The following is a 16,550-nucleotide window of genomic DNA, read 5'->3' on the forward strand; positions in this document are numbered from 1 at the left end:
TTTCCCCTATACCTGAATTTCACAATATCATGGAACATTTAGGCTATTTACACACAGTGTCAAAGCATCTGGAAAAAACATTTAAAAAATGTTTGACCCTTTGGCATACGAGGGTGGCATTTGAGTGTGCTGAGGTAGGTATCAGCTTGGGGAAAGGAAAGGTGTGGATAGCAAGTAGGGGTTTGACAACTGTATGTGGACTTATTGACAAGCGTGTGGGACCATCTGCCCAAAGGCTGCAGCCATGGGGCTCAGCAGGCTTAGTCAGCGTAAGATTAGCATGTTATTAATGGTGCTGAGGTTTGGTAAACTATTTGTGTGAGAAAAAATGTAATCAAAAGAGAATGTTTTTTTTTTTACACCAGGTTTGCTCTCATACTTCGGTCCACTGCCCTGCTCCGTATTGAGCCCCAGTTAAATAGTGGGTCATAGGAGTGAGGTTCTAAGACATTTTCCTTTGATGGTTTGGCTTATGCCTTTTTCAGGGGCTCATCTCTTCACTGGGAGCTCTGGGAGCTCAGCAGCTCCGTGGATTACATTTTGGGGAATATCAGAACTTCTTGGATTATGCAACATTTTTCATGTATGTGTGCATTTTCCTGGCTGAAAGGGCTGCTAGACTTTCTAAGTGTCTTATAACCACTGTAAGACTCATGACAGTAGGCAAATGCTGGCAGGGTGGTCATGATGTTGCCTTTTTGAAAAGAACCCCCAGCCTCACCCCAAGAGGAGCAGATTGTGTGGGCCCGTAATTTCTCACTCAGTTAAGGTGATTGTTAAAATTTGTGCAGTAACTGATATTGTCCTAGGCATGTGATTGATAAATAAATACATAAATACATAAATAAATAATCCTCAACAACCATTAGAAATAGGAATTGTCATCACTTACAAGTGAGGAAATTGAAGCTTAGAGGCGTTAAATGAACTGTCCAAAATCCTCTGGCTAATAAATGGATGAGCCTAGATTCCAACTTAAGGCTGGAGGGTTTCAATCCTGATGCTCTTTTCATTACATCGTCTTGCCTCTCACTGCACTATTTCATCATTATCGTTAGAGCTGCAGTTCTTGTTTCCTAAGCTGACACCCAACTCTCTTTAAATCCTATAAGAAATCTTACCAGAATTTTCTAGCCCATATTAGCCTCTTCTTTCTCTCCATATTCCGAAAGCTCATTTTACCTCTATTCAAATATCTCTGATCATCTGCTTTGTGTTTGTAACTAGCTGATGTCTCTCCTCCTCACTAGATTGTGAACATTGTAACAATAATAGTAATAAATAACATTGATTTAAAACCTCCTAAGTGCCAGACATTGTGCTATGCACTTCCCATGCAGCTCTCAGAATGCTCTTTTTGTGGCATTATTATTATCATTTGCGTTGTTCGATGCCTTACACAGATGAGAAGATCAGTGCTTGCGCAAGAGCACACAGTTAACAAGAGCTGGTATCCAAGCATGGGTTTTTCTGACTCCAAGAATCAAGCTCTCAGCCACTCTCCCCTCAGCAAGGGCTATTTCTTAATTATCTTTGTATCTGCCTCTCAGGGTCTAGCATCATGCTCAGGAAATGTTTATGAAATTGGACAGCTGTTGACTACACTGTGTGACCCAGAATCTGGAATATCCACTGGGAAAGGTGGGCGGGTATCTGGTACTGGGAGATCCATAGCGTCCCACGCTCCCTCCCTGCTTTCAGGGGAACCTGAGAATGAAATGGAATCCCCGAGGATAGGGTGTCATGCCCACTGAAAGAAGAGCTGACAAGGACAAGAGTGTGTTTTGCACACAGTAGGCCCTCAAAAATGATTCATTGGCATATACCACACTTTGTCCAGTTGATGGCTATCTGGGTTGTTTCCAGTTTTGGACCATTATGAATAAAGCTGCCATGAACATTTTTCTACAGTATTTTTGTGTACACATGCACTCATTTCTCTGGGTATATATCTATGAGTGGAATTACCGGGTCAGAGGGTAGATGATGTTTAATTTTCTTGGAAACTGTCCAGTACTTTTCCAAAGAAATTGTTTCATTTTACACTTGCACCATAATGTATGAGAGTTCCAGTTTTTCCACATCGTCACCAACACTTGGCGGAGCCAGTCTTTTTAAGCTTTATTTCTTCTGGCAACACAGTGTGCTTTTCATTTGCATTTCCTTGATGACCAATGATATTAAGTGACTTTTCCCATGCTTCCTGGCTATTGGGTTATCTTCTTTGGAATATTACTCATTAATAAAAAGAGAACAAACAACAAATACGCACAAAGCCACATGCCGAATAAAGAAGCCAGACGCAAAAAGAACACACGTGCTGTATGATTCCATTTGGGTGAAGTTCAAGAACGAGAAAAACCTAATCTACGGCGACAGAAGTTAAAATATAGGGGCGGGGGAGTGGGAGGTACAAACTATTGGGTGTAAGACAGGCTCAGGGAGGTACTGTACAACACGGGGAATTTAGGCAATATTTATTTATTTAGCCAATATTACAGTAATAACTGTGAATGGAAAGTAACCTTTAAAAATTGTATAAAAAATTCAAAAAATAAGATCATTAGTTATTTAAAAAATAAATAAAATAGTGGTTACCTTCTGAAAGGAATAGTGATTGTGAAATAGCATGAGGGGGCTTTCGGGGGTAATCAAAATGTTTAACATCTTGATCTGGGAGGGGGTCACGTGGGCGTATACATACCTAAACAACATTTTACTTTAATAAAGTTTATTAAAATGCTTGGTCAATGAGTTATTTGGTCAAGGATGACATTCAGGAAGCTTGGATCCCCTCGGTTTGCTGCCGCTATCGAGGAGGGCACTGACGGTACTGTGCCTTCACCCACCATTGAGGACCACCCCCCGACTCAGGGAAAACTGCCATTGACCCGCTGGTACTCCGCTCTCATCTTCCAGCACTGTCACTTCCCCCACTAGGCAAGAATACCTATCGCTCTTAGGAACTTACTCCTCCAACTAAATATGCCTTCTATTCTATTAGTAAAGATGCTCCTTTCCTTTTCAACGGGAACTTGATAGGAAGAATTTAGTTTACTGAGTTCTTCAATTTTGTTGTCACAAACTCTGCTGAATAAACTACAGAGCTGGGCTCCAGGCACTGGGATAACGGGCATTGACCTTTTTTTTTTTTTCAAGGCCTAATCCAATTCTGTTATTCTATAGGCAGCTCTGTTCTTTTTCTGCAGTAAAAGGACACGAGAAACTTACTTTCTTTCCTGCTGAGACAGTGTCTTATGTAGCCAGGCAATAGCAATCTAACTTTCAGATGGAAGCGTCATTGCAGCTACCGGCACTGGCCCTTCCCTGACACTCCCCTTTTTCTTCGTTGATTTTGCCAAGCTGGTGCAAAAAGACTGAGACCTACTTCTACAGCTAGATCCTCTTTTGTGAGATAATTATAGGCAAGAAACACAAGGTGGTTCTGCTATAAATTTTATACTCCATCTCTGTACTCTATCATTTAATGAGTTTTTATTATGTTGTTGATATGGTGCAAGGTATGTTTTTAATGTATAAAATTATGCTAAAATAGATGTAACCTAAATTTACCATGTTAATCATTTAAAGTGTGCAGTTTAGTGGCATTAAGTGCGTTCACATTGTTGTGCCACCATCACCACCATCCATCTCCAGAACTCTTTTAATCTTGCAACATGAAACTCAGTACCCGTTCAGCAATAATTGTCCACTTCCCCTTCTCCCCATTGTACGTACATACCACCTTTTGTTTACCCATCCATGCATCAGTGGATACTTGGGGGGCTTCCACCCTTCGGCTGTTATGAATAATGCTGCTCTGACTGTGGTGTACAAATATATGTTTGAATCCTTGTTTTCAACTCTTTTGGGGTTTATAACCAGGAGTGAAATTGCTGGAGCATATGGTAATTCCACTTTTAATTTTTGGAGGAGCCACCATACTGTTTTCCATAGCAGCTGCACCATTTTACATTCTCACCAGCAGTGCACATGTTTTTGTTTCTCCACATCCTTGCCGATACTTTATTTTTCTTTCCCCTTCTCGCTTTTTCTTTTGATAGTAGCCATTCTAATGAGGCGTTATCTTATTGTGGTTTTGGTTTGCATCTCCCTAAGGATTAGTGATGTTAAACTTCTTTTCGTGTATTTATTGGGCATTTGCATATCTTCTTTGGAGAAATGTCTATTCCAGTTCTTTGCTCAACTTTAAATTGGGTTGTTCTCTCCTTCTTTTATTTATTTTTTTTTGTATTGTAGGAGTTCTTTATATACCCTAGGAAAGTTTTGTTTTTGAATATTATCTCATATAATCTTCAGAATAACATGGAATAGAAGTGTCATTAACTCAGCTTTCTAGCTGAGGACCTTGCAATACACATAGAGAAATGAACTTGCAATTCATTCCCCTCCAAAATATTTCCTGAGTCCTCACTATAAGTCTGATACTATTAAAAGTAATGAGGATACAACAGTGAAAAAACAAAACAAAGAACACTGTCCTCCTACAGCACACATTTTAGCCAGCACACTCCCACAGAAGGGTAGAGATTCAGGCTTTCTGAAAATACAGTTAGTACGTAGCAGAATCTGACCCTCACACGTTACATATTTTACGCGATGCCTTTTTCGTCCGTCTGTTTTTAATCAAACAGTTCTTTTGGATTTGTTATCCACAAGCCAGCAGGCACGGGGGCCCCAAGCTCGTCAACAATGCAAGGGGCTCCCTTGTCAGACTCTTCTCCCTTTGGTTGGTCATTGTTGGAAAAACCAAAAACGTGGCTTTGCTATGGGCCGGGCTGGTGCAGTTGCCAGCAGATGGCTTAGAGCATTTAACTACCTGTCCTGATGTAGTGAACATTGGATTTCTGAATAAGGATGCTCGATGTATTATTGGTCTGGGCTTTAATTGTCTTACAATGTGATGGGAGAAAAAGTGAGAGCCTTTCGTTTCCCACTGGTGACTTATTTTGCAGGCCTTTCTGACACTTGCTTGAGAGGGAGAAACTGCTGCTGGCCACTGGAGCAGCCTGCGGCCCCTGCGTGAATAAAACATGCCAGGCAGTTTCTGTGATGCGGCCAACACACATGTATGTAGAATCGATGCTTATTATCCCGTCAATTAACAGAGATAATTAAAAAGATTTTAAGCTTTGTGATTGTCGGGAATCCCCCACTCACGAAGAGGGTCTCTAATTTCTTCGGTTAATCCTTGGGTTCTTAGTGTAGGATTTTGATGCCCACGGGGCGAAGAAATCAGGCGAAAATGCTCAGCGCCAGAAAATATGCTTAAAGAGGTTTGACGTTCGAAAGACTGAAGGAATTGTTCATCCTGACGATGAAACGCTTGCTTTGTATTTTCCTGAGGTGGTAGCTTAGGCGGGGAGAAGGCTTGCTTTCAAAGTCGTCTCAGAGTGTTTAATGATATACATTCAAACTTTTAATTTATTTTTTGAATAAATATCACATTTTCAGGCTTTAAACCAAACATATAAAAGGCATAGAGTAAAACTCTCTGTGCTATTCCTGTGCCTCATTTCCCCAGTTGATTTCCTTCCCCTTATAACCACCTTCATCTGAATTAGTTAGAAAGTCTGAATTTTTTTTTTTTTTTCTCAAAAAACCCCATGCATAGTTCTCATACAGAATCGCGATTGTCTTACGTCCTTTAGGGGACCAGGCACAGAATAAATGAGGACATAAATCCCGAACTATAAAACCAAGGATCCAGGGGAGACATGATAGAGTGAGGTTTTCCCCTCTCTCTCCCCTGTGGAACTTTCAGAGGCTGTGTGCCTGCTGCCTGATTTCTAATAAGCCACCTTCTGTGTTTCCGAGAGCGGGAGAAGTCATAGCACCGCTCCGCTCAATAATTGGGAGCGTTTTGAGCCTTTGCTATTGCCCTGGTGGGGATCTTGGCCGTCGCTTCCCCTGTTTCCTTTACTCTTTTTTTTTCACCTTTTTAAAAATATATATTGAAGTATGGTTGATTTACATTGTTAATTTCTGCTGTACAGCAAAGCGATTGTTACACAAATATATACATTCTTTTTTTCATATTCTTTTCCATTATGGTTTGTCATGGGATGCTGAATATAGTTCTCTGTGTTATACAGTAGGACCTTGTTGCTTATCCATTCTATATATAATAGCTTACTTATCTACTTCTGACCTGCCCCAGGGAATTGCAGGGCTCAGCCTTCATTCAGGCCTTTCTTTTTCTCAGTTTATGTCTCCGGCACATGAATTTTCAAACTCAATAGAAGCTTTTTTCTAGGATGGTGTTAGAGTTTGAGACTAATCTGCACTGAAGAAGTAAAATACAGTATGATATAAATCTTCACTGGTGCTTCTGTGCTGAAGGGAATGTGATTTAACCTGGAGAGACTTGCATTCCCAGAATACTCGCAAGATCTATTTTCCTTCAGCACTTTTGTTTTACTCTATTTTGGCCCACATTCTCACCGTAGTGTGTATATGGGGTTTAAATAGATGGTGTTGATCAAACTGTCCTTTTAAAACTTGAAACAGCTGGCAATATGTCTTTCGAGTGGTATGTTTGAAATCGGACGGATACAAATAAAGATAAGCAAGTTGTAAACAGAAATAGCCAATGTTGAGCCCAGCAGAGATATTAATGCACTGAAGGATCTATTTGGAGGGTTCTAATTTCCCTAACACAGTATATTTCCTCCTGAGCTCTGACTCTGGGAAGTGTGGCATCAGCAAGTTGCCATGAACCTCTTAGAGCCTGTCATGATGATAAATTGTTACACAGCATGTCTGCCTGAGCAAATCCCACTAGCAATTTTAAGTTGCTAAGCCCTTTGTAGGATTCACAGAGCACAGAGTATGCCTAAAAATGACACCGAAATAAAAATGAGCTGATACCTCAGTTACCTCCGCCTGACTATCACCGAGCCCACTGATCAGCAAGAATTCCTATCTCTTCGTACACTCTGAGATCACCTCTTCTCAAATATCTAATTTAGAACAAGTGTTACTTTTGGAGGGAACACACTTTGGAATCATTTCTTTATAGTTGCATGAGTTAGAAGAGATTCTTGCTTATATATATATGTCGATCCATCCATTTACAGAGTCATTCATCATTTGACGTTCACTAACCAACACAGGCTGGGCGCCAATTGTGTACCAGGCACTGTGTCAAGGGCTTAGGGCTATCTAAACGCAATAAAGTTAATTGAAAGTAAAAATTCAGTTCCTTCGTCACATTTTAAGTGATTAATAGCCACATGTGGCTAGAGGTTACCATATTGGACAGTACAGAAGTTGAATGTCTTTATCATTGTGGAAATTGCTATTGGACAGCACTGCACTAGATTTTAGACCCTGTGTCGACGGAGAATGTGTCAACTTTGTTTAGTGCTGTATTTTGGGTATTAAGCACATAGTACTTAGCATACGGGTACTCAATAAACACGAATCGATTGATTGTTTAATTGGCTGAGAGGCTGTTTTGTGAGGAGAGTCAGTTCCACTCAGAAAATGAGCTGAGGCTGCATAGTTATGTGTAGATAAAAAACATTCAAAACACCTGTCTTATATGTGTCTTTCTAAAAGCTAATTCTGTACTGTCTGTGCTATTTCAGATGGGAATGATCTGAAACACCTGAAGGATTTAATAGCTTTCATGTTTCCTTGGCAGTCCTTTCCCTGAATGGTTTCATGTTCCAGAATTTCCAAACAGTTGTGACTAAGCAAGTCTAGACATGCTCAGGTTTGTATGTTTGCAGCAATGGATGGAGTTGGTGCTTTTCCTAAAAGCCTCTAAGCATGAGGAAGGGCCTAGCTATAAATTCAGTGAATATAAAATGTTTAGTAATCATACACTGTCACTAAAAGAAAGAGCTTAAGTGTTTAAGAGCTTCTATTCCAGATCACAGAAATCTGGATTTGAATCGTGGCTTCACCACTTAAAACCAACAGCATAAAAGCCCTAGTTTATTTCCTGACATCACACTATAAGGTGAGTACTACTGTTACTGTCATTAAAGAAGAAAAAGGAAACCGAAGCAGAGAGGGGTTAAAGTACTTGCCCAAGGTCACACAGCTAATAGTTGTGGTGGAGATGTGGGTGAAACCCAGGTAGTCTGATTCCAAGGTCAGTTTTTTTAACTGCAGTACTCCCATGTGTCTGATCTCGACTTCTTGGTGCCTCAGTTTCCTCATCTGTAAAATAGGGATAATGCTACCTAGCTCACATGAATTGCTGCAAAGATAAAACTCTTGGACACAGTATCTGCCGGCTACTGTTGGAGCTGTTTTCTCTTAAAGGAAGGTATTCATTAAGAAAAACACCCAATCTCATCACGAAATAAATATATAAACAACAAGGTTGTAACAGTTTTCTTTTACCTATGAGACTGGCAAAAACTGAAAATGAGATAACGTCCTCATTTGGCTAGGGAGAGGTGAAAAGGTCTGCCTGTACACTGCTGGTGGGAGTATAAATGATGGAACCTCTAGGGAGGTTACATCAATTAGAGGGAAGGAACTGGAAATATCTATGAAGATTAGGAATATACATATCTTTTGGCCCAAGAAACCCACTCCCATGAATTTATCTTTTAGATATTCTTGCAAATGTGCTCAAAGATACGTGTCTAAGAATATCAGTTGCTGTGATACTTGATGTAGCAGAAGATTGATTTCACAGTAGAGAATTGATTTGGTAGAGAATAAACCAGGGCTTGGCACACTTTTTCTGTAAAGGGCCAGACAGTAAACGTTTTAGGCTTTGTGGGTCACAAGGTCTCTGTCATAGTGTGAAAGCAGCCATAGACAATGTACAAACAAATGGCCATGGCTGTGTTCCAATAAAAAGTGACTTACCGAAACAGGGGTTTGACTGCATTTGGCTGTGGGCTATCATTTGCTCACTCCTGGTCTGGATAAATCATGGTATGTCCACACAAGGCAATATTATGCAGCCATTAAAAGGAATATAGAGCAACCTCTAAGATATACTATTAAGTGGAAAAATCCTGATTTGGCAAACATCTACAGAGTAACCACCATGTGCCAGACACTATCCTAAGTGCTTTACATGCATTAACTCATTCATATTCACAGTTACCCTATGAGGTAGGTAGTTATGACTACTATTACCCCTGTTTTACAGATGAGAAAACCAAAGCAGGGCACATTAAGACACTTGGTCAACTTCCCACAACTAATATGGATTCAAACCACAATTTGAAACCCAAGACCAAGACAGGCTGTCTTCTAGAACAGGACACACCAGGGCAGTATGCTGCCTCTCATGTACACAGGAAAGGGGAATTATACCAGCATTTCTTAACCTATTTTTCATAACATCTTCTGTAAGGAACCTTTTTAGATATTTTTTCCTAATGCCCCTCCAAGTGAAAATTTAATATCACAGATATTAGATCTGTTTATGTACTGTATTATCTGTACTTTATACATAAACAGTAAGATACTTCTGCCCTCATGGAAAAAATTTTCACCCCTTTGGGGGCAATACTGCCCCCGTTGAGAGTTAATGGATTATATGTGTACTTACATCTTCATGGACCATCTCTGGAAGGATCCATAAGAAATTGAGAACAATGGTTGCTTCTGGGGGTGCAGTCTGGGAGGCTCAGAAGGGGAAGACCTCTGATTATATTACTTTCCACAAAAAAAAAAAAAATGAGAAAATAAAGGTCTCTGAGTTGCCGAAACAAGTAACCACATAGTGAAGGAGGGAGAGGCCCCCCAAGGGAGCGCCTACTGAGCCCCACCTTCGTCCTGGGCTGGCGGTGGTTCCGGAGCGCTAACGAGACCTCTGAGGCCCTGGGAAGCCCTTGGTTGGAGGAGGGCTGCCATTTTTTTTTTGCGGTACGCGGGCCTCTCACTGCCGTGGCCTCTCCCGCTGCGGAGCGCAGGCTCCGGACGCGCAGGCTCAGCGGCCGTGGCTCACGGGCCCAGCCGCTCTGCGGCACGTGGGATCCTCCCGGACCGGGGCACGAACCTGTGTCCCCCGCATCGGCAGGCGGACTCTCAACCACTGCGCCACCAGGGAAGCCCGAGGGCTGCCATTTTTTTTTTTTTTTTTCCGGTACTTGGGCCTCTCACTGTTGTGGCCTCTTCCGTTGCGGAGCACAGGCTCCGGACGCGCAGGCTCAGCGGCCGTGGCTCACGGGCCCAGCCGCTCTGCGGCAGGTGGGATCTCCTCGGACCGGGGCACGAACCCCTGTCCCCTGCATCGGCAGGCGGACTCTCAACCACTGCGCCACCAGGGAAGCCCGAGGGCTGCCATTTTTTTACATCTCGGGGGAGGGTTTGTTTGTCCAGCTTCAGTGGTTCAGTTGACAGCCTCTCCTCCCCTTTCCCACACAAGAGGCTTTCAGGATTCTCTGTTCTCCACAAACAACTCCAAATTGGGAAAAAAGAAATGATTTTTAGTGAGTTCTTTAACCCCTTGTTACAATGTACCTAGCCCTGCCTCCGTCTCTCCTGGACCCCAGAAATCCCCTCATGACAACAAAGCAACCTCCCCACTTATTCTTTGTTTCCCAACAAATGAAGCCTCTGCTGAATCCGATAGTACATTCGGGGGAAGAAAAGGAGTCGTGGCAAAGAGAACTGGTTAGTACCAGGATAAACATCTTCTTCTAGGTTCTAAGCTTTACTCTTTTGCACTGAACCACACCTCTGATCTGGTGTCAAAACTGTGTGTGTCATGGAGACTGAGGGCCCCTAATGACCTGGCTGAACCATTAGGGACCCTTTAGTGCACGTGAGTCAAGTGAGTGAAGAACAGCGTTTAAAAAACAAACAAAGTACCATGGAGTGGGACGGCATTGAATTTAGTGGAAAACAGAGTGTCTTGTGTGGTAACGGTAAGATTTGTTTTGTGTAACTCTGAGTTTAGGGCTCTATGTACTGGAACACATTCAAAATGTATTTAATTGTTAAGAGTGCCTGTACCATGGAGAGATGACCCTTGTGCTTTGATGGTCCTTTTGTGATTGCCTGTAGCTTCCATATGAACATTTCACCCCTCCAGGAATCCTTTATTCCATCCCTCTTTTTCGTCTCCTCCGTGGCTTATCGATATCTGCAATTTGCTTACTTGCTGCTTATTGGGGGGTGAGTGGTACAGAGGGACAGGAACGATGCCATGGATAGTCCTTAACCTATGGGCTTCAGGTCATTCCTGGCTTGCGATCTGGGGGTGGTGCAGTTTGCAAACGGGAATGTGAGTCGGTGAGTCACGAGGGCCAAGAGTTGCGGGGCCCCGCTGTGAGCTACCTGTAAACATGCTGGAAACTTTTCAAAGGAGCTTAAGATTCTTCTTCCTCTCTGGCGAGTCGATCTGTTAAATCACCTCTAAGTTTGCATATTCTAATGTATCACATTATAGTTGTTCAACAAATATTTACTGAGTACCTAGTATAGTCTAGATACTGTTCCAGGTGTTGAGGATACAGGTGTGTACCATGTAGTAAATAAAGTCCCAGCCCTTAGCGGAGTTTATATGGGAGCAGGAGAGATCTAAGGCCCAAGTAAACAAATGAATACATAATGTAATTTCAGGTCTGTATGTAATCTCTCCCACTGGGCTGTTATGAGGCAAGCATTGTATTTACCCAGCTGTTTCTCCAGCCGTGAGCTGGGCTGAAGGAATGTTTAATACCTCAAGGATTCCATCTGTAAACAATGCCTTTTAATCTACTCTAGCACCTTAGCAGGGAATGCGATAAACATTGGCTGTCTGGTGGGAACGCTGTCAAAGTTGCTCTCAATCCCGGAGCGCTGAAAAGCAGTCAGTTGCCAACATTAATGCTACAGGCCAGGTCATTTTCTCACAGGAAAGGTAATGCTACTGATTGGAACAGTTAGCAGTTTTAATCATCGTTATCAGCTACTGAGCGCTCTGACGAGGTGAATCTGCTATGAAATTTGCTTACGTTCTACCATTTTACCCTTTACTGGTGGGATAGTGTGGCAGGTAGAATAATGCTCCCCTTCCCACCCCCAAGATGCCCACATTCTAATCCCTGGAATCTCTGGATACGTTAGGTTCTGTGGCAAAGGGAACTACTGGTTGCTGATGGAATCAAGTTGGCTAGTCAGTTGACCTTAAAATCAGGAGATTATCCTGGATTATCCAAGTTGGTCCAATGTAATCACAAACTTCCTTAAAAGTGGAAGAGAGGCCAAGAGGAGGTCAGAGTGATGCAACACGCAAAGAACTTGACCTGCTGTCGCTGGCTCTGAAGATGGAGAAAGAGGGTCATCAGCAACGGCTTCAAAAAGATGGACGAGACAAGGAAATGCGTTGTCTCCTAGAGCCTACAGAAGGGAACAGAGTCCAGCCCACCCCTGGATTTTAGCCCAGTGAGACTTCTGTTGGGTTTCTCCTACGGAATAGTATGAGAATACATTTGTGTTGTTTAAGCTACTAAGTTTGTGGTAATTTGTTTCAGCAGTCAGAGAAAACAAACAGGTTGATATCTTTATCTCCCATTGTATGGATGAGAGTCTGAGGCTCAGAGACTTTGGGGCACTTTCCCAGGATCACACAGCCTGGTTTCAGTGATGGAACCAAGATAGGAATCTAGGCTATCTGACTACAAGCTGATGCTTACCCACAGCTGGTAGGAATTTACACGATCAATTAATGCTGATAAAGCTAATGACAACATCGACCAATGCCTAAAGATGTGACCCAGCTCTAAGCTCCTAGAACACAGATCTGGACCTCAGGTCTCCTCTGAGGAGACTGTGCTTAAAAACATGTTCCTCCTGAGTGTGTGTGGCGCCATGCTGCAAAGTTCTGTGGAAATGTATGTCATTACTCACTGTGAAATTTTCACAGGTCTAGGAGATTTCAGAGAGCGACATTAACAATGGACTTGTAGAAAAGGGCAGCAACGCTGAGGGCCATGTGTAAGCTATGAAATGTATCACATTCTAGAAGGAACATGATAGTGGAGATCAATCAGAAGAAACCTGAAGGTCTGAAGAGACCAGGGGAGATAATATCAGGAGAAATGTCAGTTCACAGGCAAGAAGGGAAAATGCTTGAAGTAAGAAAAACTACTGAGTTTGTATTTTGCTTTTCTCTCGCTCACCAAAGTGGCATGAAAGCAAGTAACGTCACATGAGATTGTTTCTAGTAAGTAGGGAGATGACTTGAAGTTCGTATGAGCCAGTGAGTCTAAGTTCACAGCACAAGCCAGTTAGATTCCCTTAAGCTCCAAGAGGTCAGGTAATGAAAATATAAATAAAATAGCAGAGGCTCAAAGGCAAATCCTTTTTCAGCCACCAGGAAACCTTAGACTTATTACAACCTCCTTCAAGTGTTTTGTTTGATAACCAGGGGGCCTGCCCCTTTAAGGAAAATACTCAACTGGACTTAAAATATTTCCCACAGAAACACAGGAGTTCCAGGAAGCCTTCTTCTCTTCTCATCTTGGCCTTGTAATGTCCATTGTCCATTATTCATGGAGGTCCAGAGAGGACTGGAGGAGCCAGGGCCATTCTTGGAAGCACTTGCTGCCAACAGGCTCTGAAGAGCATTTAGCTGAGCCCGAAAACCCAGCAAAGCCTCAGACTCCAAGTCAAGCAGGTTAAGAAATAATTCTTCATTCAGCTGGACCTTTCACACTCTTAATGACTTAATGAACTTATTCAGTGAATTGAGTTTGATTTTATTCACGTTGGCAGATGATTCTGACAAAAGCTATCCTTATATCTGTGAGGGACTCAGCATCCCTATGGAAGGTCAAATGAAGCACTTGATGGTCTGGGTTATTGTTGACTGTACCCCAGTTGGACAGACAAAGCACATCTGGCTTAAAACATAGGAGAACAGTGGGGGGTGGCACTGTTGTGGTTTAACAAGGTTTAGAGCAAGTTGTTTTGGATGCGGAGACCTGGATTTGAATTTGGCGTCTTTCCACTTCCACCTCAGTCATCTTGAGCTAAGAGGTTACTTGATCTTTATGAATCTCAGTTTTCTCATCTGCTCAATTGGAATAAAAATAGTACTTGATCTTGCATTAAATAGGAACGTGGAGATAAAGCGTGTGGCGTTGTTCTCTGTGTAGACTAGATACTCAGTAGATAGTAGCAATTAAGAGTGATTTTTATTAGTGAAGATACTCACAAGGATTTTGTTGTTATCTAAGTTCCCTGACCTTTGGTTTTCTAACCTGATACATGGGAGTAACTGCTAGCATCTATCTCATAGTGCTGTTGTGGTTAAATGCAAAATGCTTAGCTCAGGGGCTGGCACACTGTACGTGCTCAATAAATGTTAGTTGTTACTTGATAGTTGTTATTAAAAAGTCTTATCTTTGGACAGCCAGATAAAAATCACAAGGCAGACTGAAATTCAAGTCTTATTTATACACTGGGTAGAGTGGGAGTTGATGGGGAAAAAAATCTCTTAGGAAAGGGACAAGTTCTAGTATTTTTCCTGGCATTACTTGTCCATTATTTGAGCCTTTCCATCTTGAGTGTGAGCTCCAAGATGCCAGGAGCTGTATTTTGCTCACCTCACTATGATTAGAAGTCTTTGACTTCTAAAATCTCAGGCTTATATCAGTGTGAAGTAGACATTCAATAGACAACTAATATTTGAAGAGTGCTGCACAGTTCATCAACCTTTCCCGCACACCACCAGCTCGCTTCTTGTCATTACCCTATGAAGCAGGATTATCTGCGGTCCCATCTTACATTCTAAGCAATAATAGTAACGTTCATCGGTCACTGATCACTGTAGTAGGTGATTTTGATGCTCTGTGTTGTTTTCTCTTGGCCAGTCTCTAACTTCAGCCGCAGTTGCGAGGGGTAGTTCCTGCTCACGTTGACAGTGACCTTGCACCTTCTGTGGCTCCCTCCTTATCCTTCCTCAAGGCTACTGTCCCCAGGAATGGGGTAACTGGGGAAGGGGAGGGCGGTGATAGCACGCATGTCAGTCCCCCTCCTCCCTCTCTGCCAGCATGCTGCCTAATAGTTGTTAGGACTCAAGGTCACAAGAGCCTGCTCAGTCTATAGGCAAGTGCAACCTGGAAATGTGGGAAAGTTATCAACCCTTTGGACAACTCTCAACCAGTTGGGGGGACAGAGGTTGGCAGATAAATATTCCCACTCTTGTCCCTTGCTTGAAAATCGCCGGAGCCATTCTGAACACTAGTCAGAGATCCTGACGGAACTGAGCTACCATTGCTATTACCAGCAACAACTAATGTGCTCTTTTAACGGATGGATTTCCCTCCTTTCCTGTCTCACTCTCCCCCCTTGTCAGTCCTGCATCCTAGAATCACCTAGAACCCAGACTGAGAATGTGCCTGCTGTAGGCCAGAGGCTGCTGTGATGTCTTTACCCGGCTTACCTTTTTCATCCTGATACCAACCTTATGAGGCAGAGCTTATCTTCATTGTAGAGACAGGGGAACTGAATGAGTGAGTTCAGCGTCTTGCAAAGGCATTTACTGACCTGCCCACAATCCCCAGTGATTGAACGTGGTCCCTAGGGTGTAAACTCCCCTGCGTTCCAGGGTGCACCTGCCTTCAGGTTGTGGCTCCAGAGAGGTCCCTGGGCTTTGGAGAAGGCGCGGAGGAAGACAAAGGACAGGCAAGTAGATGGCAGCACGGGGAATTCTACCCCAGGCGGTGGGATCTCAGAGCCCACTCTTTTTATTTGGATGCTTTAGCTCCTCCGAGGAAATGGAGGCTCAGGAGGTGAAGTCACATCCTGAAATACAGCTAGTGAGCAGAGAGGCTTCGATGCCAAATGAGGTCTCCTGGAAACACAGACCCGAGGTCTCCTACCACACTGATTACTCTCCTTTTCAAAAGGCCAGATCTACTGTTCTTTTCTTGAAACCAGAAGGAATAAAACCAGCTTAACGAAATCCCCCTTGGACTACAGCAGCATTTTACTGCAAATCTGCAGTGGACTCCGGAAGCACGTCTCTATCTGGACCAGGGCAGATAGTGCTTTCCATGACAGAGCCCCGATGTATTTTGGGACTGTTAAGGTTGGTAAAAAGAACTGCTGATTCTGAGGATTTCTCCACTTTGGAGAATTTATGACAGCATAAGAATCAGAGGCCACTCTGTGCCCTGGACAGTGCTGAAGAAAGCAGTCCAATCCAGTCGCTATCCCGGGGAATCAGAGGTGGATGTGGGGAGAACTCATGCCTGCCCTCTTTCTCCCACTCCCAGCCCACTGCCTAATGGGTATTAGGTCAAGGCTATTTCCTATCCCCAGGATGTCCTCCACTCTATCCTGCACCCACCGAGATCTTGTCAAAATGCTGATCTCATCACATCCCTCCTCTGCTTAAATCCTTCAGTGCTTTCCCTTAGCTTCTTTAGGATAAAGACAGAATTCTTGATTGTGGTGCCAAAGCGGGACTCCGCCCCCCCACCCCCAGTCAGCAGCGACACCTCTCTCAAAGCCCCCCTCACACATTATGCGCTACATATCCATCCTGTCTCCTGCCATCTGAGAGCTCTGCAAGCCTACTCTCTGCCTGGGATACTCTCCCTTCCACCTTGTCC

This window comes from Kogia breviceps, chromosome 10 (genome assembly GCF_026419965.1).
Source record: "Kogia breviceps isolate mKogBre1 chromosome 10, mKogBre1 haplotype 1, whole genome shotgun sequence".
NCBI lineage: Eukaryota > Metazoa > Chordata > Mammalia > Artiodactyla > Physeteridae > Kogia > Kogia breviceps.